The sequence below is a fragment of the Artemia sp. Qi Xiang Cuo genome, chromosome 10 (genome assembly GCF_049724085.1).
Source record: "Artemia sp. Qi Xiang Cuo chromosome 10, ASM4972408v1, whole genome shotgun sequence".
Classification (NCBI taxonomy): Eukaryota; Metazoa; Arthropoda; class Branchiopoda; order Anostraca; family Artemiidae; genus Artemia; species Artemia sp. Qi Xiang Cuo.
Window position 1 is genome coordinate 23512699 of NC_142803.1, and position 26521 is coordinate 23539219.

The following is a 26521-nucleotide window of genomic DNA, read 5'->3' on the forward strand; positions in this document are numbered from 1 at the left end:
TTGCCAAGCCATATTGAATATTAGCGCGTCCAGACTATCCATTTTCTGGAAAAATGAGACGGAAATCTTGGAATGTAGACAGGTCTGCTGTCCCGTTTTTACGTTTTCTGGGCAGGAAGAATCAGAGGGTCAGAAAATGGAAAAATGGGACGGAAGTGGTAGTGTGGACGGCTTATTTGGAAAAAATTCCAGAAGATTGAGACGATTAGACACGATAAGTAATAAATAAAAATAGTTGTCTAAGATGGTTTTGAATAGAAAAAAGGTAAATTGTCTAACTGATGCTCTAAATTTATTTTCTATAGGTTTTGGCTCAGAAAAACAGATTTGATGAGGATAGCGCCGATAAATTTGTACAGATATCTTCTGAAAAAAACACCAAGTTTTTGAAAAAACCGCCTTGTCTGGACGACTATTCCTTTTTCCAGATTTCTGTCCCATTTTCCAGAAATTGGATAGTCTGGGCGCGCCATATGGCTGCGAAGCGTGACGTCAATTCTTGGGTGGAAAATTCAAATAACGATGAAGCGGGGATGCGTCGACACGTTTTATCGGAACTTAGGTGAATTTCTTTGGCCTAAAATATTTGTCGTAGATCCTACTAATCCACCAGAACGTTTTCACAGAAATAATACTAGGAATGTTGACAATCAGTTTTAGTTACAACTAGAAACCACGTTTCACAGTACTTCAAATTGCGCGTTTTGATTTTTACGTTATCACTGTGCAGCCCTATGTTGTACAGTCTAAAAACCGTATTCTGGGATTTTTCGGGATTCTTTTAGAAGAAAAATCGGGATTTTATTTTTGGGCTGGTGGCAACCACGCCAGAGAGCGCTACAATCTTTTATTTTTGGAAAGTTCCTTGCTAAATTTCTAAAGCCTGTTTTAATATTCTTTTAAATATGTTTAATCAAACAAAAAACACTACATTCCTTCAAAATATCACTTATGTGTAAGTTATCAAAGCAAGCCATGAATTTGAAGCCCTGAAATAGTTTCAGCCTGGTAAATTCTGACCCAATAGTTGAAAAACAGTCATATTTTTCGAGACTAATTGAATTATGACTAGATGGCTCTGTATACATAGAGGCATAGAGTAAAAGAAGCACGGACGTTGCATTAGAAGCAAGCTGGGAGGAGAGACTAGAAGCACAAGGTTGAATTCACACGTCACATGAAGTTTACGACCCATTGCAAAGGTCTGTCTGTCAATTTGTCGTGCCTATTGGAAATTAAATTGAAAAACAAGTTATTTGAACTGAAAGTAACTAGAAATAATAAAACTTACAGCGAACGGAAATTATTCCGTATATGGGGGGAGACCCCTCCTCAATCCCTCCCTCTTCACGGTTAAGTTTTCTAGTATTTTGTAAAAAAAAACTTCCTAGTCTAATTAAAAGTCAAACTTTAGCGTAAAGAGCGTGGTATTGAGGAGAGGGCAGCCTCCTCATTTGCGGAATAATTTCTGTTCGTTTTAAGTTTTAATTCTGCTCCTTACTTTCAATTGAAAAATAGTTTGTTTTTTTATTTAATTTCCGATCGTTTTTCAAATAATGCCGGGAAATCTGCCTCCCCCCTCTGTTGAAAATTTGTCCATGGACAGTTCTTCCTGTATAAAAACCCTCCGGATAGTTCCCCCGGAACATCTCTACATGTAAAATTGAGTTGCCAAAGAGAAAGTAAGACAATCAGAAGAGAGTACTGTATGAAAATTCTTGCAAATACCCCCATTTGAAAATGTCACTCGGAAAGTTCACCCCGGAAACTTTCCTCCCGCTGGAAAATTCTCCCTGTGGAAATCCCCCCTGGAGAAAAATTCCTCGCCCCTGAAAAATGTCAGCATACTTTCCAATAATAAATATTATATGTAAATAATGGGCAAATATCATAACTTACAGCCCTTTCCCCAGAAGCTGTGGGGTGTTAGGTCATCCCTAGAGGCATAGTTACTGGACCATTCAATTATACTGAACAAAATAGTTGTCCCAAATTTTGATCTGATGACTTTGGGAAAAATAGGGCTGTGGTAGGGGAGCTAGTTGCCCTCCAATCCTTTTCGTCACTTTAGAAGGACACTAGAAATTTTAATTTTCATTTGAATGAGCCCTCTCTCGATCTTTTAGGACCATTGATTTGACAGGATCACCCCTCGACTAAAATAAATAAGCACGTGTCCGTGATCTTTTATAGGGCAAAAAACACAAAATTCCATATTGTTGCAATTAGGAGTTTAAAACCTCTAAAGTATGATTCTCTGATACGCTAAATCTGATTGTGTGAATTTCATTAAGATTCCTTTGACTTTCTGGGAGTGTTTTCCCCCTTTTTCGAAAATCAGGCGAATTTTCTCGGGCGCGTAGCTTTTTATGGGTGACATTAAACTTACTGAATTTTATATATTTAGAATCATTATAAAAAGTCAATTCTTTCGATATATCCATTGCTACCAAAATTCTGTTTTTTAAAGTTTCGGTTACTAATGCGCCGAATTGTTCCTTACATATAGTAAGGAACAATTACTGCTATTAATAGGAAGATCCTTGTAACCTTAGCCTGAAACTATATTCCATCCAAAATTTCTTTTTAGTTTCAAAATTTCAAAATTTCTTTTTCCATCCAAAATTTCATTTTAGTTTCAAAATTTCAAAATTTCTTGTTCCATCCAAAATTTCTTTTTAGTTTCAAAATTTCAAAATTTCTTTTTCCATCCAAAATTTCTTCTTGGAAAATAGAGTCATGAGGTGCATATAGATACCTCAAATCTTTATTCTTATGTTTTTATGTATAGACGAGAGCAACGCATAATCAAGGTACATGAAAAAGCTTTCTTTTTGCTTTCCCCTTGTTTTTGAATTGTGAAAGAGTTTTGACGTACATAGTTTTGGAAAGAGCCTCAACCCACGTGAAACTTGAACTAAGAAAAGCAAGCTTAAAGATATCCTCTAAGAAACAAAAATAACGTTGTTTGTCATTTTGTGAACTTGTTTTGTATAAACATTCTTAATGAAAAACGCATAGCTTGAATAACAAACAGTTAGATGAAGATACTCAACTAGTTAAAATCACGAAATTGGAATTTTCCAAGAATATGAAAAAATTTGGTAGAAAATAAACTGAAGTTCGTTTCTAAAAAAGGGAACGCTATCCAGTGTTACCCCGCAAAGTCCTTAAGTTAATTGGAAAATAAAACCACCCAAATAAAAATACTACTTGAATTTTCCTTGCTATATTTTTCTTTTTATTTTCCCGAATATGGACAGCCCCCCCCCCCCTCTCAGTCCGGGTGAATTTTGTCCTCTTGTAGATTTCGTGTTTTTGTATATATTTCTCGAGCGAAAAAAATAAGTCTAATCCCCCCATCATCGTCGATCAGCCATTGCTTGTGATTTCTCGCTTGTTTAGATCAAGATCAGTGGTGGATACAGGAATTTTCAGGGTGAAGTAAGCTGGCTGAAATTTAGGTGACTGTGTTTTGCTCGATATACTCGTGAATTAGGATTCGATGACCTTCTTGCACTTAGAACTGAATTTTGGTTATTTTTTTCTTCTATTGCTGGACAGATTCGTCTACATATAAGCAAACACTAAGTTAACTACACCCAATCTAGGGATAGCCGTCCCAAACTCCACATTCACCCTTGGATCCACTACTTATTTTGATCTGCTTTTTATTTACATGACTTCTTTTTCTAGTGTGCAAATCAAGTCTCATATCCATGGGGGCCAATACGTGATTGTGCCAGATCAATTGAGGGTGCCAAACTGCATAAAGTATATGGTGATATGACGCATAGGCTTCAGCCACCTGTTTCGTTTATTCCTACAATTCTGCTTGACCAGGTGGGTTACTGTTTAACATTTTTCTTCTCCTTTTTTGCAGTATTCTTTAAAGCTTTTCACCAAATGAACAACTAAAGACAGACTAAGCTTTATTTAACACAAGTATATTCGGAAAAAGTATATAAAAAAGCGAAAGGAAATATCATTGAACTATAGGCCTATACATAAAGTCCTCTCCCTAATATGAGTTCAATTATAGCGGGCCATTGACGAGGCTCCGCCAAGATGATTTTTTTTTTTTTTTTTTTTTTTTTTTTTTTTTTTTTTTTTACCAAAACATGGCCATGCCTGTTCTTTAGCTAATAATTAATAAAATTAGTCCAACGGAACCTCTGGTCTATCTCGATGGAACTTTTTATTCAAGTATGTAATGCATATTTTTCTACTACTCAGATGTTTTTGATTTTTTTTTTTTTTTTTAAGTAATAAACGTATTCGAAGAAGTTTGTAAGTATGATTACATGTTTGAACTCAAAATTTAAAAATGTACTTAAGATATAATGGATTTTCCAGCTGAAATAAAAAAAAAAAAAAAAAAAAAGATAAACGGACAATTCCAGCAAAATGTTACCATTATTTTTTGCACTTGTTTTTTTTTAATTAAAAGATATATTCCAATAAATATCGTTTATATAATTATATATTTAAATTCAGTAAAAAATGGACTTGGAAAATAACTGATTTTCTGACTGTATTCACAAAAAAAAAATCACCAAAATATCAGCAAAAAGGAACTAAAAATATTACCTAAAACTTTACCTGGAAAAAGAATCTGATCTTATATTAAAATCATGACAAAAGCCAGAATAGGAATCCAAAAACGACCAGGTGTTTTATTCGAAGTACATGAAAAAGATTTTAATTTGTTAGATCACTGCTACTTGGCCTGAAAATGTTTTTTTTTAGGCCAAGTATAGTATAGTATATAGTATAGTATATAGTATAGTATATAGTTGAAAATGAGATGATAAATGAATGAATGGATGAGCTTCATTTCCCACTAAAAAGACATAATGTCATTAGCGGAGAAATAAAAGAAAAGATAGCAACAAAAAAAGTATCAAATACGAAATGCATAAATGTATACAAGCTCAACAGCAAATGGAGACTAATATCGCAAAGCATCACACAGTTCCTTTCCATTGAGTTCATAGAAAACTTCTCTTGTCTTTTCTGAACAACCATATAGGCCTACGGGTCTGGAATGGTATATCAGTGTTGCCAAATGTTTGGTTTGAAGCTGCACCTCCAAAAAAAAGTGAGAATGCGCCGAGGGCTCCATTTTTCTGATAAAAATGCACCGAATGAACGATTTTCCCAAAAAACAATGCACCGATTTGAAAAAAATCAATGAGCAGAAGCCTCAAAAAAGCGCCAAAATGGCGCAAATGCACCCCATCTGGCCACTCTGTGGTTTATTGGTTATTTAATAGCTGCGTCACTCTTCAAAGGAGACACACGCAAAAGGAATTGCATGCAATGCTTATCAATTTTTTATTTGTTTTTCCATCTTACTTATCGGCCAAAAAAGGTTTAAAGACCAAATGGGCCTGATCTTTTTAGCACCTTTTGCAGTAGTCGATATTATTTATTTAACAAGTATTTTTGAGGGGTGGGCTTATAAGATTATATAGGAAGTTTTGATATTGAACTTGTGGTCACTATATTTACGAGGCGTGTTTTTAAGTAAGGTCCATTTGAACCACAGTTTATATAATTATCCAGTATGATCTTTCCCTGTCTCACCCATTATAAAAACCCGGATCGCGGTGCGAGTGCTCCAGAGAACGTTTTTGCAGATATAAACATAAGCGGCATTAGATGTTCTCACGGGTAGACAAAGAATAATCACCTACGGAACAAGTACTGACACAAACACTTCGCCGGCTCAACCAATAAGTGGACAATAAGTGCAGAAATAAGTGGGAGGAGCTTTTTGTTCGCACCGAGAATGAAGAGCCAGAAATCATCTGCGGTAAACTTACTGGTATATTATATAAACTGTGTTTTGAACATAAGTACACAACGAAAAATTATTTCAAAAGAGTAAATTTATTTTCAGAAAGCGCATACTTTACTCTATTTTTAGACATAGTTATCAAGGTTTTTCAAACACTTATCATACCTCGCAGCTAACTGTAAATAAAGTCTTTATAAAAACTTGCCGTCGGCTCCAATAACCAAGACATCACTGCAGTTTTTACATCGTCGTCATCTTTGTAATTGTTGCCACTGAGGTGGCAACCGGTTGAAACGGAGACGAAACATGGGTTTCGCATATCACGCCCAAATCGATGCAACAGAACATGGAATGGAAAAACGCACATTCCCCTGAAAATTTGAAGGCCGAACAGACTCCCAGTGCAAAATCATGCCGTCGGTGTTTTGAAACACCGCATGGTGTTTCACCGCATCATGGCATGGTGTTTTTTTAGTCGACTTCATGCAACGAGAAACCACTATCAATGCAAAAGCATACTACCTAACACTCAAAAAGCTCCGCAGAGTGGCAAAAAAAAAAAAAAAAAAAAAAAAAAAAAAAAAAAACTTGGCATGCTGACAAAGCAAGTTGTCCTTCACACTGCTCACACTGCTGGTCAGACCCGCAATTTTTTGGACAGTTTTGTCTGGGAAGTTTTAGATAACTCACAATACAGTCTTGACCTTGCGGAGCGATAACCATTTGTTTCTACACCTCAAGGAACACCTCAGTTGTAACCGTTACAATGATAATGACAACGTAAAAACAGAAGTGAATTCCTGATAACCAGAACAGGCGGCAAGTTTTTATACAGAGGTTACTTTAAAATTAGTTGAGAGGTATGATAAGTGTTGCAACAAACTTGGTACCTATGCTTTTAAATAGAGTAAAGTATTTAATTTTTTAGTTTTTTTTTTAAATAATCTTTCGTTGTGTACTTGTGTTCAAACAGACCTCACTCAAAATACACGCCCGTAAATGCATCCATCTTATTTTAATTAATTTTTATGCATCGTCAGAGACTGGAATCTCGCAAGGATAATAAAGTATCCTATTTGTGTTTAAATTTGAAAATGGGACTCCTTTTGCTTCTTTTGCCAACTTCTCACGGTTCAAATGGTTGCCAAGTCCCCTTTAAGCTTTAAAAGGTCGAATAATATTGGGACAAGGAAAGTTTTTTATGAGATTTAAGATAGTCTTCTTCTTCTTCCTTTTTCGTTTTTTTTTCCAGTACCGGAAGACATCTTGGTCCAACAATTTTTTTTCTACTTCTGTTATTTAGACGAAGAATTATTTCTGGGGAGCGTAAAATATTCCAAGAACTAGCGTTTATTTGAAAATTATGCGAATTCTAGTAAATAACTTTTTTAACGTTTAGTTTTTCAAGAATAAGGAGTCATGCCTAGAACTCCTCCTTTCTGCTTCGTGCGCGTCTTATCTGCCTGTATCAGAGGCAACGGTCTAGCGCTGTTTCCCCCTCCCAGCACTTGAAATTTCTAGTGCCTTTTTTAAATGCTGAAACTGATTGAAGGACAATCGCTTTCCCTCCCTTGCCCATTTTCTGCTAGTGGCCCCATCCTCCAACCCCTGTCCTATTGAATCGAAATCTTAAAATATAAATTTTGTTTAAAACTTCAAAAGTTCTAATAGATATGCCTCAGAGCCCGACACTTACCCCACAGCCCCAGGGGTAGTGACACTAAACTATGTAAATTAACGTTGCTCACCGATAGGTTTTAGTACAAAAGGCAGCCATATTTGGTTGTCCTGTCAACTAAGAACTATGAGAGTCTTGAGAGATCGTTTGCTAGGACAAGACTCCCAAAGCATGGATATGTTCTGGACTAATACACATATCATAGTAAATCAAAAGATGTTATGTGCACATGCGTTTTCAAGTTGTCTGCAATACACCGGAAATGGCTTGGGGGATCGTGTTAGAAATTGTTAGGTAGTGGTGGGAGGTGTCAGAGGTTAATTGAAAGACAATAATATATCTGCAATATCTTGGAATGGCGTAGCATTTGAAGTTGAAACTTTCAGATACTGTTAGGGGAAGGAGAGTCGGAGAGTACTTCAAGTTTTGTGTTGGGGGAGCTGGAAGGGCCTAACAGTTTGTCTCTGTGGTCCATCAAATGCTTTTGCACATTAAGCTTCAGTGGGACTTGTAACCTGTGCTTAGTTAAGTACTGAGGAACATCGAAAGACAGTGTCTGTTGCCAGGTTGGCATCTCCGGGATAACTCGGTAAGGGCTTGAGGTATCAAGATCAAATTTTAAAGGGGTGTTGGTCGGGGCTCCTGGTCTCAGGAATATGACTCGGAGGGAGAGGGAAGAGGCAAATCAAAAGACATCATATGCACCCATGCTTTCAAAACACCATATCCGCACCATCTCGGAAAGGGCCTGGAGATGAATTGAAACTTTCAAGGACAGGGAAATTTCAATTTCGTGTCGGGGGAAGAGGTTAAATATATTTTTTTTTTCTCTGGTCGACCTAGACGCTGATGCACGTATAGGCTACTCTAGGACTTCATCGAATAGAAAACTAATCTATTCACTGAATCTATTCACCATTAAATAGAAATCCAAATCAAAGCACATTGTATGTTGTTTAAATTGTATGATATCCTCCCACCCCGGTTGAGGTGGGAGGATATCGTAAGGAAAGATTTAAGGAAATGGGAACTTCCTGGGAGGGTGTAAAGAGGGATGCTTTGAATAGATTGGGAATGGGAGAGGAGCATGCGTAGCTATGTTAGCCTCAGACGGCAGATATGCCACAGCACAGTTGTACATGGTACCAGGCTATCTAAATATTCGTGTCTGCAATATCTTGGGAGTGGTTTTGAATATCAAAATGAAACTACCAGGTAGTTTTTTTTTAGGGAGAGGATCATGTAGCTCTTTAATTTTAATCTAGGAGAGGGAACAGAGAAGGACTAAAAATATTTTGTTTGAAATCTTACTAAAAGCTTTTGGGCTTTAAGCCCTTCTGAGATTAAAGAAAAATTTTTTGGTAGGTGAATGTTAAAATAACAATATTAATAGGTAACTATCAAATAGTTTGTGGTGACGAACTGTAAGTAAGGAGCGACTGTGCTCCATAGTAACCGAAACTCTAAAAAATGGAATTTTGATACCAATAGATACATCAAAAGAATTATATTTTTATGCTGTTTTAATATATATAAGTTTTATCAAGTTCAGTCCTACCCATCAAAAGTTACGAGCCTGAGAAAATTTGCCTTATTTTCGAAAAAAAGAGGAAACGCCCCCTAAAAGTCGCAGGATCTTAATCACACCATCAGATTCAGCCTACCAGAGAACCCTACTGTAGAAGTTTCAAGCTCCTATCTGTAAAAATGTGGAATTTTGTGTTTTTGCCAGAAGAAAGATCACGGATGCGTGTCTTTTTTTTTTTCTTCTTCAGGGGTGATAGTATCGACCGAGTGGTCCTAGAATGTTGCGAGAGGGCTGATTCTAACACGGAAATTAAAAGTTCTAGTGCCCTTTTTGAGTGACCAAAACATTGGAGGGCAACTAAGCCCCCTCCCACGCTAATTTTTTCCCAAAGTCATCGGATCAAAATTTCGAGATAGCCATTTTGTTCAGCATAGTCGAAAAATCTAATAACTATGTTTTTGAGGACGACTTAATCCCCCACAGTCCCGCAGTCCGGGGGGAAGGGCAGCAAGTTATTAACTTTACCCATTGTTTACATATAGTATTTGTTATTGGAAAGTATACAGACGTTTTCATGGGGGATTTTTCTGGTGGGGGTAGGGGGAGGGCTTAAGTTGGAGGATCTTTCCATAGAGGAATTTTTCATGGGGAATAGAATTTCCATTAAAGGGGGGGGGCTGGATTTTCCAGCATTATTCAAAAGACAATCAGAAACTAAATAAAAAAACATTTTCTTTCAACTGAAAGTAAGGAGCTACATTAAAACTTAAAACGAACAGAAATAATCACGTATATGAGGGGTTTTGCCTCCTCCTCAATACCTTGCTCTTTACGCTGAAGTATTTTTATTAATTTCAAAAGAGCTATTTAATCTAATTAAACGGCCTTTGTGATTAAGGGTCATTCTCTAAGAATTGGTACAAAATTCGAACTCAAGTTCAGTAGTTATTTTAGCCACATAAATTTGACTTCATTAATCATGCATTCATTCAAACATGTCCCGGATTTTGCAAAAAAAGGAAAAAAGAACGGAGAGAGAAGCGCTAGCTATGCCAAGATAAGCTGTGACGGTAGTCGTATCAAACAGTTCTTGGTAACGAACTGTAAGTAAGGAGTGATTCGGCTCAAAAGTAACCGAAACTCTCAAAAACGAAATTTTAATATTAATAGATGCATCAAAAGAATCATTATGCTGATTCCAAATATATAAGTTTCATCAAGTTTAGTGTTACCCATCAAAAGTTACGAGCTACGAAATCAAAAAGTTACGATTTTTGAAATAAAGGGGAAACACCGCCTAAAATTAAAGGAATCTTAATGAAACACACCATCAGATTCAGCGTACCAGAGAACCCTACAGTAGAAGTTTCAAGCTCCTATCTGCAAAAATGTGGAATTTCGCTATTTTTCCCAGAAGACAGATCACGGATGCGTGTTTACATGTTTTTTTTTTTGTTTTTTTTTGTTTTGTTTTTTCAGGGGTGATTGTATCGAAATAATGGTTCTACAAGATCGGTAGAGGGTGTGTTCGAACGGAAATGAAAATTTCTAGTGTCCTTTCTAAGTGACTAATAAGATTGGAGGGCAACTGGGCCCCCTCCCACGCCTATTTTTCTCCAAAAATTATCTGATCAAAATTTTGATATAGCTATTTTGTTTAGTATAGTTGAAATATCAAATAATTATGTCCTTAGGTGTAAAATGACCCCACACAGTCCGTGGCGGGAGGCATGTAAGTTATGAAATTTGCCCTTTGCTTATATATAGAATTTGTTATTTGGAAGTATACATACATTGTTTTTTTTCGGGGGGGGGGGTATTGGGATGGATTTATATAGGGCAAATATTCCTTGGGGAGGAAAATTTCTGGGGGGGGGGGTGAATATTCAAGGGGAAATGTGACGCTTGGAGGATTTGACAGAATTACTATACGAAATTCTTTTTAATTTGTCTTCAGTTCTCTTTGCCAAATTGTTCATGTGGAGATGTTCCGTAAGAATTATCCAGGGGCTTTTTTCCGCGTGTTTTAATTTCCAGGAAGTAATTTCCACGGAAAAGGGCATTTCTGGAGGGATCGAGAAACCGATTGGAGATCAAACTCTTATTCAAATGAAAGAATACTAAGGAGAATTTTTCAGGCTGAATAGTCTGCAAGCAACTTTACAGGGAGCGAGGATTCTCATCAAGGATGTCTGGAGGGAATTTGACGTGGGGGGTGCACTTTATGTTGGATGAAATTTCCACGGAGGTTTCCGTGAAGGGGAGCGGTATATTTAATATTGGGTGAGCCAGATTTATCGGCAGCATTTGAAAAACGAACGTAAATTATTCCATATATGAAGGGTTGTCTCCTCCTCAATACTTTGCTTTTTACGCTAAAGCTTGACTGTTTGTCCCAATGTCTTAAGAGTGTCTACTGAAACACGGGGTCGTTTAATTAGAATTGGAAGCTTTTTTAAAAGTAATAACAGCTGTAGCGTAAAGAGCAAGGTGTTGAGGAGGGGGTAACCCTTCATATACGGAATAAATCTGCAAAAGTAATACGCAAATTTTGTTTTAATTTCTCATATACTGTGAGCCAAGTTCAAACCTGCACTAGTTGAAAAACGTTCAGAAATTAAATAAAAAGGAAAAAAGTTTTCTTTTAACTGAAAGTGAGGAGCGACATTAAAACTTAAATCAATAGAAATTATTCCGTATATGAAATGGGCTGTCCCCTCCTCAACGCCTCGCTCTTTACACTAAAGCTCTTATTATTTTAAAAAGTAGAGTTGTGACAGAGATTCAAACTTTGACGTTAAGAGCGAGGCGTTTAGGAGGGGACAGCCCTATTCATTTACGGAATAATTTCTGTTCGTTTTAAGTTTTAATGTCGCTCCTTACTTTCAGTTAAAAAAAACTGTTTTCTTGTTTAATTAGACAAAGAATAGACGGGACGTAACGTTTTTACTTTTATTTATTTTTTATTTGTGAGAATAGTTGATGGTTCGATTGAATTATTTATTTGTTCTTTGACCAATCATAATTACTGTTATATTATAGATATTGTTCCGTTTTATTTGCTATTACGTGCTTGAAGCAGGACCATATCCATAAGGGTTACATGATCGGAACCTCCCCTCCCCCCCCCCAAAAAAAAAAATAATAATAATTTTGTCCGACTCGAACAAAAGTAACAAAAATACATATAAACAAGTTTTCGTTGGGCTTTTTGAAAGTTTTTCTTATATAAATTCCACCCCACCCCCTCCAAACAAAAGTTCTGGATACGGCCGTGGCTGCAAGCATTTAAAACCTCACAGTTTTCCTTACTTCAGCGGTAAGTGTCGATTTTGTGGATTGTTGTGGCTGTATGTCAATAAAATTAGCGCACTTGGTAACATAATTTTCCAGATAAAACGTATTTTATAATCTGGGAACTAACTTCACCGTGTAGTTTGATTCATAAAAGAAAAAAACATACAAAGGCATTTCTTAATTTTGTAAAGTGCTTTCTTTGAAGTCTAATCTTGAGAATACATCGCAGGAAATGCTGTTATAGCTGGAAAGAAATTTAAGAGCTAAGAACCCCATACAGTACAAAAGCCATTCTTTAAACTGAAAATTTAACCGAAGAATCAACATTTTATATGACGACAATACACAAAGATCTTTCCAAGACTCGAACACTTTAATTTCAGTTCAATTTATTAAGTACTACAATAATTACATAAATACCCTTAGGCGCTAGAGGTCCTAAGACACATAGAGGGCGCTAGAGGTCCTAGAGGTCCTAAGACGCATAGAGGGCGCTAGAGGTTCTAGAGGTCCTAAGACGCATAGAGGGCGCTAGAGGTCCAAAGACGCATAGCTTGTGGAGTGCCTCGTATCAACCACAAAATCCACACAAAAAAAAATCAGGGAAGGAAAAAAAAATACAACAATACCTCGAAAATATAACCACAATACGAGAAAAATCAACAAAAAAAAAAAGCAAAAAAAAAAAAACTACTGCTACACAAAAACCTTAATTAATTTTCTCCAAACTGAAAATTTCCTGTAATTTATTTAAATTCCAAACCATTAATAAAAATATTAAACAACGGGGTTCTAATCTGATTTAATATAATAAGAGAAGAAAAAATAAAAGAAAAAGACTAGATAAAGTAAAGCGGAAATGAATAGATAAAGCTAAATAAATCAACAAATAAAGAAAAAGAAAATACTTCAAGCCTTAGAGAATATTTTTCTGCAAAACGAAGTTTTTAATAAGAGAAAGTTCACTGGGAATAGAGTTCCTAAGAGCAGTTGCTCTATAAATTGGTGACCTCTGAGCTGCTGAGGATACCCTTTTAGGCAGCCGAAATTGGTGAACAGAGTTCCGAAGCAAAGTCTGGCCCTTACGTGTTGATGATCGATCGAAGTAGGATATGATGTTTGGTGGAAGCGAGAAATTGAATGCTCGATGAGCTAGTTTTATGTCAAGACAGCAATGTTATGAAGAAAAGCTTTAGTATACAGTGAAATTTTTTTAGTAACCACAAAACACCCCTTAAAGTTCGAGGCCCCCTGAATTTTATTTACTACACTGGTTCTCCCATGGCGAAAAAAATGGGTAAAAATAGACTGTAAAAAATATCACTGTTAGTGTTTTTGAAATTTTGCTGCCTCAAATGGGATGCCTTTTACTCAATTGTGGGTATTTTCGTTTTTGCAAAATTTCAGTATCTCATGCCTGAAATTTTGACTCTTTAATTTGTTTTTTCATTTTTAATTTTCTCTTTTCTTCTTTAGTAATTAGGCAAATATCCTAAAGAAAAGAATAAAGTTCCAATTGATTTGCGTTTCAGATTGTGAAATATACTTGGAAAAAAAATGCTAGCGTTTGTTGATGTTCTTTTTTGTTTTTCGTTTTTATTATTATGCTTATACTCCACTTGTACTACTTGTTCTCTTGTAGTTGTAGGTAATAAATGATTGAATTGAATACCCAACACCGGATTAACTGTTTAAGAGCTCAAATTTTCAGGGTCACATCTTGATACCTCTTATAAGAGGAGGTAACAAGGAATCAAGTTAAACAGAGGGTTGCAGAAGAAATTAAGTTAAACAAGAGTTGTGGAACTGCTTAAAAATCTAGATGTTTGTGTTAGAGGATAAAAATTTGTGCTAATCGATTTATAACTATTTTATTGTATTAGGAATTTATTACTTCGAGCGACGCTTTTAAAAGATGATTTTTAAGACCTTAAAGGCTAATCATCATAAATGAAGTAAAAATCCAAAGATAAATCTGAATAATTAATAGCGCTTCTTAATAAATCGCTCATATTTGACAAAAGTGACGGAAAATGAAACAGCTTTTTAGAAAGGTACAAACAACTGTTTCGGACCCTACAATCTCGTCATCAACATGGATATTTGTTATTATGACGCGTTATAACGCGCTTAGCAGTTTTATAAGAACTTGGATTAGTTTTTATATCACTAACATGAAAATACAATGTCTCTTTGATGAAAACGGGCAATTATTTACATCATTCAAACCTTTTGCCTAATATTAATATGTCAAAATCATTTCTTCTTCTTCTTCCTCTTCATTTCTTTCTTCTTCTTCTTCTTTCTTTTCAAAATCATTTCTTCTTGCCTCTTATTAATATGTCAAAATCATTTCTTCTTCTTCTTCCTCTTCATTTCTTTCTTCTTCTTCTTCTTTCTTTTCAAAATCATTTCTTCTTCTTCTTTTCTTTTTTTACACGCTTCTGAATATATTATTTCGAATGTTGTAAGGTGTGGGAATTACATTTGTAACACGCCTTGTAACAGAGGATGAAGTTGCTGATTGTCCATGTTGAAATTTACTTTAACATCACATCTTCCACTTTCAGGGCAAAATAACTACCTTAGGGTAAAATAAAACTTTATGTACTAGATCCCGTCATCGGGGAATTCAGGTGATCTAGGTAAATCCTACTAAACATAGGAGAACATCTCCGGGAAGAAACAAATAAAACTATAAAACAAAAAATCGCGAAGAAATGAAGAAAACGAGGACAATTAACAGCCAGTGAAAAAATTGAAAAATTATGCAAATATTTCGGTCAAGACATCCGCTTGACCGAAATATTTGCATAATTTTGTGCAGTGCAGAATAAAACTGATAAAAATATAAAAGACCAAACCTTAAAATAAAATCGCCAAACTAAAATTGGACGACCCTTTCCTAGTAACGGTGAAAGGTTAACTCTTCTTCTATTATAAAACTATTTTCTTCGACAGTTTGAATTTTAAAATTTCATCTGTGAGACAAATCTTTAAAGGTGGCAGACTCAGATTAAGATGAAATGCTCTGAAGAAATAGACCGAAGTCAAAGAAGCTTATATTTTCACTTGTTGATTAAATCTTAAAACTAGTTTATTGATAGGTAGTTGTGTAAAGTCATGGATCAACGTTGTCATATTTAGATGCGAAATCCTAATAACAAACCCAGTGACTCACATATTCCCCTCTCAACGTTTTCAGTCAGTTGGTAAACAAAATAAAGAGTTGGTAAAATAGTGGCACAAAGTGTTACTATTTTACTGGCTCAATTGTTTTTATTAGGTAAGTGGAGAGATGTAAATAAATTAAGTAAAATCAATGGAAGAAGATCGGTTTCAATCAGTAAAAAGAAATAAAGTAACCTTATCACCGACATCAACAAATCAGTCAGTAAAAATAGCCAGCCGGGCTTTAAAATCTACCCCCTCCCCTCAAAATATTTTAGCTAGTGATATCTCTGAACATAGCAAACTCTTCTGCCTTACTGCTGAACGTATTGTGAATATTTAACTTGCGTAAAGTCTGAGCTAGTAAGACATACCAAGTCACTGTAGCACAAGAGTTGATGTAGCACAAGTAGCACAAGAGTATGTGTGTGTTAAAGACAAATAAGAAAGTGTTTTTTCAATAAATCATTTCACAATATCCACTCACGCAATAAAAGCATTTTCCTCGCTTAAAACAATGCCTCTATAACTCCTGCGAATACAGTAATGCCTCTTCTAAAAGTCTGTTTACAAGTAATTTTAGTCTCTTGAGTAACAGGGTGGAGAGTAAAACATCGAACATTTATCTGGCAGAATTTTAACTAAGTAACAAAGAAGAAAAAGAATTTGGTAATATATAAGACTTCGTTTTAAGTGATCATTAACAAAACAATGTATTGTTCAGTTGAAAATAAACTGAGAGCCAGTTCAGTTTATAGCTGGAATCTGTTAGGGGATATCTTGGGCTTGATGTAATTTTTGGACTGCACATTGAATATACTCCATGGTAAGGTAAAGTTTGTTACTGAAGTGAAGAATGTTCAGTAGCAAAACATCTTTGGTTTCTGTGCTGATGCTTGATACTGCGAGATTTGGAGATATGAAATCCGCGGTCAGTCACCTTAGGGAAAATCGCCGAGCCTATCATGTAGTTTTTTCATTGAATCATCTCGTACACCAAGCCCTTCCAGAGTGATGAGCAATGCCTTAACAACATGCAAAATTCCTGAATTTGATCGCTGATTCCTCGTAACAACCATCCTTTTTAAAATTCCAGCTTATTAAGTCGAAAGTAAAAGATAGAACTGATGCCATTGCCTAAAAACGGCGGATTCTGTGCTCTAGTAATCCACTAGAGCGCTGTAAGCGCTGCATGCTCTGTACGAACTAATTTTAAGCAGTCTAAAAAAAACTTTGTAAATGAGCAAGTGAGCTCATGAGCTCATCACAAGCAGTATCAACTCGTGAGTTTTTTGGAGCAGTCATGCTCAGAGTGGGCCTTCATATCATACAATACGCTAATCGATGCCAGTAAATATGTGTGAAAAGAATTATACCCTTAGAAATTTACAAAATCAAGCGGCAAAATTTTCTATTTATTTACTTCTCGCTTTACCTACTGTCGACATATATTTTCTGATAACAAGTTTACTTCCGCCTGGCTGTCCAGATCAAGATTTAATTCCAGAATTCCAGATCAAGGTTAGTAAAGGTAATATCTAAGATGATTGAGTCTTAGGGCTCAAAATATTGGTGACAAACTTGATTGAGTAGCCTTGTTGTTTTTGACACTCACCAGAGGAGAGTATTCATTAATTTCAAAAGACGAGATTATGAACAAAAAACAATTTTAAGATTATGAGTTTAATGGAAGGAAGTGCCTTTTTCCGTTTTTTTCCCGGTCCCGACTAAAAGCTATGACAAAGACATTAATAATTTGGCAACCCACCAGGCACTATTGACAGTATTTTGGAAATTTTCATCTCTTCCCCTACCTCCCACTTTAAAATAAATCATTGGAAATGGTTGGTTAAATCTGTGCTGATATTTCGCAAAGAAATCACTATCTATAATTTGATTCATGTGAACACATGTACATTAGATATTCCACATACATTTGTCTGTGAACCATGCTTTTGAAAATTGTTTTTATAGTTTTAACTATCATTAGTTACTTAACTGTAATTATTCATAATTAGTTATATACTTATTAATAACTTTGTCAATAATAATATATTTACATAAATAATATTATTATAAATATATTTATATAACAATAATGATATAAACACCTGATATTATTTATTTAGTAAAATTGTTTTAATAACTTGTAAGAAGATTATTTTAATAATTTGAACAAATTTATCCATTTTTTTTACTATTTGGTAGTATTCGTCTGGATAAAGGCTATAAGAATATTCAATTGGAAAGAAAGAATACTATTTACTGTATACTGTATACTATTTACTGTATATAGATGAGTATAAACATACATGTGGAATATATTTTGGATTAAACTCTTCTCAAAATCGATTGATTCATAGCTAAAAGAATTGATAGTTTGAGACTACCATAAATTTGAAAACAGAATCGCTGAATGTTAAACACATTTTTCACAATCTAGCTAGTGGTGAGTTATTACAAATCTGTGATTGGTGATGTCCGTGATCCATTATAGTCCGTGATCCGTGATCTATTATAGTCAAAACATCCCTTGCATATAAATGCACTTCTCATTTGTTCTTTTTGAAGCACTCCTATAGGGTTGAATCTGAACTTCAAAACTTTTTTCCATTCCTCGAAAACTTTTGGATTTTGTCAAACTTTGTTTCTCCTAAAAAACAAACTAATAAATTAACACAAATTTATTAGAAATTGATAAAGGTTCGACTGCCTTATTTGGTATTGTTTGAACTAAGATTTCAAGTTCAATTTGTAATTTTCTCTTCTAATTTTTTTTTTTTAAATCCTTTGTAAATTTAACTTTTTTCCATCCGTCGAAAACTTTTGGATTTTGTCAAACTTTGTTTCTCTTAAAAAACAAACTAATAAATGAACAAAAAACTATTAGAAATTGATAAATATTCGATTGCCTTATTTGGTATTGTTTGAACTAAGATTTCCAGTTCAATTTGAAATTTTCTCTTCTAATTTTTTTTTTCAGGTCTTTGTAAATTTTGAACTTCAAAACTTTTTTCCATCCGTCGAAAACTTTTGGATTTTGTCAAACTTTGTTTCTCCTAAAAAAAACAAAGTAATAAATGAACAAAAAACTATTAGAAGTTGATAAAGATTCGATTGTCTTATTTGGTATTGTTTGAACTAAGATTTGCAGTTCAATTTGTAATTTTCTCTTCTAATTTTTTTTTCAGGTCTTTGTAAATTTTGAACTTCAAAACTTTTTTCCATCCGTCGAAAACTTTTGGATTCTGTCAAAGTTTGTGTCTCCTAAAAAATAAATGAATTAAAAACCATTAGAAATTGATAAGGATTCGATTGTCTTATTTGATATGGTTTGGACTAAGATTTCCAGTTCAATTTGTAATTTTCTCTTCTAATTTTTTTTTTCAGGTCTTTGTAGACCAGCGTGAAGCACTAAAAAACTTAATTGGCTCTGTTTGTAGCATACTTAAAGTAAGTTTATTTCCTTAATTAAAGCTGTTATTGAACTATCGTACCCTATCTTGTATTCTTCTGATGGTGTTGTTTAGCTTTGATGTTTCTTTTCTTTTTCGTTAGATTTGTTTTAGAATAAGCTAGTAATTTTCCAAGGATAAAATAAATTTTTCGTGCTAAAATACCAATACCTTGCATAAAGAAAACTGTAATACAAGTAAAATTGTTATCAATCAAGAACGTATTCTTTTCTCCTATACAGTTGAGATATCTTTCCTTTTTTCTATTTTTGTTGGAATGACATTTCAGGCTGGGGAAAAAATGCCGACAATTGGTTTAGCATTTTTAGAATTGATGGGTGGTGCAACGAGTACAACGTACAACGTACAACGCTGTCGTACAACGAGTATTTTTTACACCAACTTCAGGAATAAAATTTGTTATTGAATAAATAGCAATACATAAATAATATATAAATTATTAATTTTCGAAGAATTAGATGGATTTTTCGTGCTAAAACACCGGTCAAACAGTTCGTGGTAACGAACTGCAAGTAAGAAGTGTCTCGGCTCGATAGTATCCGAATCTCTAAAAACTGGAATTTTGATAACAATAGATACATCAGAAGAATTAGCTTTTTATCCTTATTCCAAATATGTAAAGTTCATTAAGTTTGTTGTTACCCAGCTACGAGCTTAAAGAATATTGCATGATTTTTGAAAAAGGGGGAAAACGCCCCTCAAATGTCCAAGAATCTTGATGAAAACCGTACCGTCAGATTCAGTGTATCAGAAAACTCTATATTAGAGGTTTCAAGCTTCTATCTGCAAAAATGGGGAATTTTGCATTTTTTTTTTTTTTTGCCAGAAGAAAGATCACGGATGTATGTTTATTTGTTTTTTTTTTATTGGGAGATTTTGTTGAACCTATGGTCCTAGACTACCGGGAGGGGGCTATTTTGAATGGAAATTAAATGTTTCAGGGCCTTTTTTAAGTGACCAAACAGATGGGTGGGCAATTAGCTTCCCTCCCGCACTCCTTTTTTTCCCCAAAGTCATCTAATCAAAATTTTGAGATATCCATTTTTTAGCATAGTTGAAAGGTCCAATTAGTATGCTTCTGGGGATGACATAACCCCCATAGGTCCTGGGGAAAGGTCATTAAGTTATGGAATTTGCCCATTGTTGCAAATAGTATTTGTTATTGGGATGTATACAGAGACATTTTCAGGGAGGAGGAGGGTTCTCTTCAGGGGTAATCGTCACGGGGAGAATTTTTAGTGGGGAGGGAAGTTTCAGAAGGTGAACTTTCCCGGAGAAATTTTATACGTGGGGAATTTTCCAGAATTCCGTTAGAATTTCTTTTACATTTCTCTTACTTTCTCTTTGGTGACTCAATTTTACATGTGGAGATATTCTGAGGAATTTTTCCGTGGGGAGTGGGGGGGGATTTTCCGTGAGAGAAATTCTCCACATGGGAAATTTCCCCCAGGAGAAACTTTCCTTTGGGGGGCGGTGTATTTTTTGAAAAAATTTCTGCGGAGGGGATTATATCCGGCGTGATTTGAAAAAGATAAAAAATTAAATTAAAAAAAAAAAACAACTCTTTCCTCAAATGAAAATATGCTAAAAGGAATTTTTCAGACGCAATTGTCTCCAGGAAATGTTTTGGGGGGAATTTCAGCGTGAATGAAAATGTCCGTGAGAATTTTCTGAGAGAAATTTTACGCAGGTGGTACTTTCCAGAGAAGAAATTTTGTGTGGGGGGATTTTCCATGGAAGGGGAAGGCAGATTTCCCAGTATTATTTGCAAAACGGTCATAAATTAAATAAAAACACAACAAATTTTTTCTACTGAAAGTAAGGAGCAACATTAAAACTTAAAACGAAGGGAAATTATTCTTTATATGAGGGGCTATTCCCTCCTCAATCCCTCGGTCTTTGCGCTAAAGTATGACGGTTTGTCCCAATTCTTTAATAGCGACTCCTGAAACACGAAAGCCGTTTATTGAGAATAAGAAGCTTTTAAATACAACAACAAAACTTAAGTTTGACGTGCAAGGTATCAAAGAGGGGCAGCCCCAATCATATATGGAATAATTTCTGTTCATTTTTACGACCCTTACATAAATAGAACTGGAATAGAAGTAAAATTGTTATCAATCAAGAGCATGTTCTTTTGTCCTGTACAGGTTAAGTATCTTTCTGTTTTTATTTGCTTGTTTGATTGTTTTTTTCACTGTTTGTCGGGATGCTATTTCATACTGAAAAAAAATATATATCGACAAATTGTTTACTATTTTTAAATTTGTGGCTGGTGAATATATAACCGCTGTACAATGAGTGATTTTATTTACACCAATTTGTAGATAAAAAGAGGCAAATAGATGTGTGCATTATAAAACTGCTTTTCTAATAATCTTTATTCTAAAGAGTTAAACTCCTATTCTGGTCAGAATCCAAGGCGTGGGGTATCCTTAACGATATAGTGGCTGGTGAATATATAACCGCCGTACAATGAGTGACTTTGTTTACAACAATTTATAGATAAAAAGAGGCAAATAGATGTGTGTATTATAAAACTGCTTTTCTAAGAATCTTTTTTCTAAAGAGTTAAACTCCTATTCTGGTCGGAATCCAAGGCTTGGGGTATCCTTAACGATATAGTGGCTGGTGAATATATAACCGCCGTACAATGAGTGACTTTGTTTACAACAATTTATAGATAAAAAGAGGCAAATAGATGTGTGTATTATAAAACTGCTTTTCTAAGAATCTTTTTTCTAAAGAGTTAAACTCCTATTCTGGTCAGAATCCAAAGCGTGGGGTATCCTTAACGATATAGTGGCTGGTGAATATATAACCGCCGTACAATGAGTGACTTTGTTTACACCAATTTGTAGATAAAAAGAGGCAAATAGATGTGTGTATTATAAAACTGCTTTTCTAAGAATCTTTTTTCTAAAGAGTTAAACTCCTATTCTGGTCGGAATCCAAAGCTTGGGGTATCCTTAACGATATAGTGGCTGGTGAATATATAACCGCCGTACAATGAGTGACTTTGTTTACACCAATTTGTAGATAAAAAGAGGCAAATAGATGTGTGTATTATAAAACTGCTTTTCTAAGAATCTTTTTTCTAAAGAGTTAAACTCCTATTCTGGTCGGAATCCAAGGCTTGGGGTATCCTTAACGATATAATCAGCATTCACAATAGCAGATCAAAGTACTTGCTGGATTGGAGTATTTTCTAAGCAGACATATTCTGAACATTTTCATGGATTGCTTGGCCATTAATTCCCCCTGTTGATATGATGATTGAAAGGTTATTCAATGCTGATACAATGGAAATTCCAGTAAAATAACTGTTCCTCCAATCTGAATCTCGACTCTACAAGAGCTGAATCTCTTTCTCTAATTGAACGACTGCTGTGTATCTTTTCAGATTTCAAGAACTGTTGCATATCAAAGCTGCGAATTTTTATCTTAATTTTGTTTTACCTGGTGAAAAGAAACTTTCATATAATGCATAAGGGGGTGTAAGGGGTTTGAGGACACTTGGTTCTACTTATAGGAACAAAACTGTCTTCAAATGCTTTTCATTGTCTGTAAGCAAAAAGTATGGGTAACTTGTAAGAGTGGGAACTCGCGCTAGTGTTGATAAAAAAAAGCTATCAGCACCATCTAGCTTTTGGCGACACTTGGCATTTTTTTAAATGTAATAACAAAAGTAATTAATTTAATTAGTGCAAATGGTAAAATTAGGGTAGTAATAAGTGTCTGATCTCAATTACTGGCAGAAAAACGATTTCAAAGCTTTAAAAAATGCCATGTGTCACCAGACGCTAGATAGCTTTGATAGTTGTTGTTTTTTTGGCATTAGTGTCAGTTTCTACTCTTATAAGCTACCCATACTCTTTGGTCTGTAAGTGTAACCTAAGCTAAATATAGCTTAAGGTTTTTTGTTCCTTGTGTAATTTTTAGTGTTACTTTTCTCCTCTCCTAAGGTTTTTGATATATCACCAAAAGACGACAACTTTGGTGTCATTTATTAGCTGATATATATCGGCCGAATTACATTTATGAAATTTGTTATTCTTGTTTTTTTAGATTGAAAATATGTAGAAAATTGTTGAAAAAAGACAATTTTCCGATTTTTCAAGCAAGTTCAGATCCTCCCCCCGCCCCAAAAAAAAGAAAAAAATGTGTAAGTAATACGATTATTCTGGCTCTTTGAATGGATAGATTTGAAACTAATGAATCCAGTAGTACAAAAATCTTGTCTTTTTGATGCAAGTTACAGCTCCAGGCTTGTCGCAAAATCACTAATTTAAGAGAGTTGATCTCTAAACAAGATTATCTTAAGCTATAAAAAAGCTTTTAAGAAGAAAGCAGCAAGGAAAGCAGCCTTTTTGAATTTAAGCCCAGTTTCCTTTTTTAAACGTTGACAATGTTCAGTTTGTAGTGTATTTCCTGGATATAGTTGCTCTCGTTGTTTTATTTTCTGCTTATTTGATGCTTTTTCCCTCCAGAAGTAGAGCTATGTTTTGTTTTACTCCATAAACTTTTAATCTGGGTTAGACTGCATTTTCGATGATATTGTTTAATACGTCTGTTAATGTGAGCTAATAACTGAATTTCAAAAGGTAATTATTAGACGGATTAGCTAACAGGCCTGTAAATTCTCTTTAAGTAGTGGCGTGACAGGTCCATTTTTGACACCGTTTTTTTTTATAGTTATCTGTATCAAATACTATCAGCCCTATTCTTTTTAAGAGAATTATCAGGCGCTCAGTTGAGGATAGAAAATTGCAAAGAAAGGTCAAAATGACTGATTATCTGCTTTAAGGCCTATAGAAACTCTTCAGACTTATTTCATCGTATTGTTATGGATCTAGTGTATTTAGATAGCGTGCAGACGGGGCCTTTAAGTCCTTTCCCTCTGAACTCATGGGTTGATTACGGTGTTTTCTTTAATCCTATGTACTTGAGTTAATCTCGCCTATTTTCAATTTTTTTTTTTTAGTTTGTGCCCCCCCCCCCAACGGAAAGAAACTTCTGCGCACATGCCTGGTTGGTTTTATTTATCTAGGCCAGTTTAAAAAAAATTCTAGAGGTCTGATAAACCACCAATTCCAACAATTGTCAACACTTGCATCCAATTAATACAAAACATTAAAATGATAACAATATTTGATTTTTATTGGGAAGTGAAATTTTAAAAAGATGGAATATGGTAAAGAGTATGGGTAACTTACAAGAGTGGAAACTGGCACTAGTATCGGGACAAAACCATCAACGTCATCTAGTGTTTGGCGAAACTCGGCATTTTTTCAAACATTATTATCTTTTATCTATCAGCAACTGAGATCAGACACTTATTACTAAACTAATTTTACCAGTTGCACAAACGAAATTAATTATTCTTGTTGCCAAAGGCTAAATGGTGTTGAGGATTTTATTTGCAACACTAGTGCCATTTCCCTATTATAAGTTTCGCATACTCTTTGGTAAAGGGTATTATTCCTTAAACTGATATTGAACGTCACTTAGCTTCTGATGTATCATAAACTCAACTTCAACATTCTAGCAAATTTCTAGGAGACAATTTTCTGGCAAAATCGCTTAAGCTGGAAATCGATACATAAATCGTTTTGTAGATACCAAAATCTTTCTTATCAGATTTCGTTTTATTGCTTTGTCTATCTTCTTTCTCCGGAACTCTTTTATAATTTTTGAATTTATTACTTATGAAAATCTACAGAAAGTGTAGTAATTCCTCAAGGTTGAATTGATCATAATGTTTGAAACTTCAGAATTCCCAGTAGCTACTTTGTTACTCAAATTTCAGTGTTAAACCCGTAGACGTGTTAATCTATAATAGATTACAGTGCCGCCAACAAAAGCTTCCAAAAGTATCTTGATTTTTCGCGTATTGCAATGACTACCTCTATATTAACTGCTATAGCTTCTATATGGGCTCTTATACATATACTATCTTGTATCTAATGTAGCTTCTAGAATCTTTTAGCTATAAGAATCTTCTAGAAGATAGAATATCCTAGAAGATAGAAGATTTTGAAGATTCTTATAGCTTCTATATATCAGAATCTTCCATCTTGTGTCTAATCAGGTTATGAATCTAAATTTCTACACTAATACAATTGAATCCCTTTTTTTGCTTTTATTTCTTTAGAACGGTGTTCACTTCTGTCTTCGTCATTCCTTTGCAAAGTTGTAGCAAAAATTTGGGAAGAGGGCTTGTACACCCCCCTCCATCCCTAGACTTTGAAAAATATCTTTTTTGGAGGTATTTTCATTGGAAAAATTCCTTTTTTATATTTTCATTGAAGAATTGAAAAGAACGACAATCGTGTCCCCCCCCCTCATAGGTATTGAAAAACACGTTTTGCCTTCACTCCTCTAAATTTTCCTGAATTGACGCCACTGTTAAAAAGAGCCAAATCTCAAATAGAATAGGTTTAAAATTAAGCAACCGATGGTAAAATTATTAAAGCATTGTACATTTATAAGTAGATACTATAATACAACTACTAGTCCATTGTGTGCCAAAAGTTAGTTTCTTGTGATAAATTTTTTATGCCTAGTAAGTCAGTAATGTCTCTAACTTTATTAATTATTTTCTTTTCTTTTCTTTTTCAGAAAAATGACGTTTACCTGAAGGATTGTAGTTAACAAACAAGTTATTTTACTGTTTCTATATATAGGCCTTCTGATACTATTCCATTTGCTAGATGTTTTAATACTTTATTTATTTTAGTGATATTGTATAATCAAGCAGCTTTGGTCGTAAAGTCTTTCGTCTACGAAGCCAAAACCAAAATTTAAAATTTTTGGTTTTCAAAAAAAAAACAAAAACGACATTTTGGTTTTCTAAATAACCAAAAACGACATATATCAACGGAAAACGACGTTTGTGATATCATTCCATAGCTGAGTTTCAGTTCTATCTATCTGCCGAATTACAATTATGAAATCGGGTATAAATATTTTCTTGAAATTTTACCATTTAAGCTATGTTCTAACTAAAAAAACTAATTTTTGGGCGGTATTTAATATCTTACATTAAGGAATAAAACATCGGCATTGATATTAGGGCCATTTTTTCACTCATCAATGTGCTAAGTTCTTACATCTTTGGTCGTTTTTGCGCAAACGTCTTTGATCATTCTGCTCTGATCAGCGGCCCGAGAACAATGACGAGTAGATCATCAAAGTTCTCTCATCATTGTTCTGTATGGCAGAACAGTGGCGGTCTCCACACTTCTTGCTAACATCAGTGAGCTGTAAGATCTTAGATCAAAGGTGAGTTAAAAAACGATAATCTTTGCAGAAAGATGCAAGATCTTAGATGTAAGATCTTAGTGCTAAAAAACGGCCCTATTATTTTAAGCTTTGGTATTGATCATTGAGCTACACAGGACCTTGAATTATTATTTGTTTGGTTTTTTGGAGGGGTTTATTGGGTTTCTAACTTGGTCCACGCGTATCACGCCTCTTTTATAAACGTAACCAACCAGTATCGCTGTTTTGGACCAGTGCGCTTGCGCACTGTAAAGTGCATACACATGTATGGCGGGTATTAAAAA

The 26521-nt window shown here is 34.6% G+C and overlaps 1 long non-coding RNA gene across 1 annotated transcript; it reads left to right on the top strand.

The window, feature by feature from the left end:
* The first annotated feature begins 309 nt into the window (after nt 1–309).
* LOC148947599 (uncharacterized) lies at nt 310–26094 on the top strand. The gene is made up of 4 exons (XR_016142385.1): nt 310–562; nt 3697–3843; nt 18868–18930; nt 25575–26094. It is a non-coding gene; the product is annotated as an uncharacterized LOC148947599 (long non-coding RNA).
* Nucleotides 26095–26521: the final 427 nt, after the last annotated feature.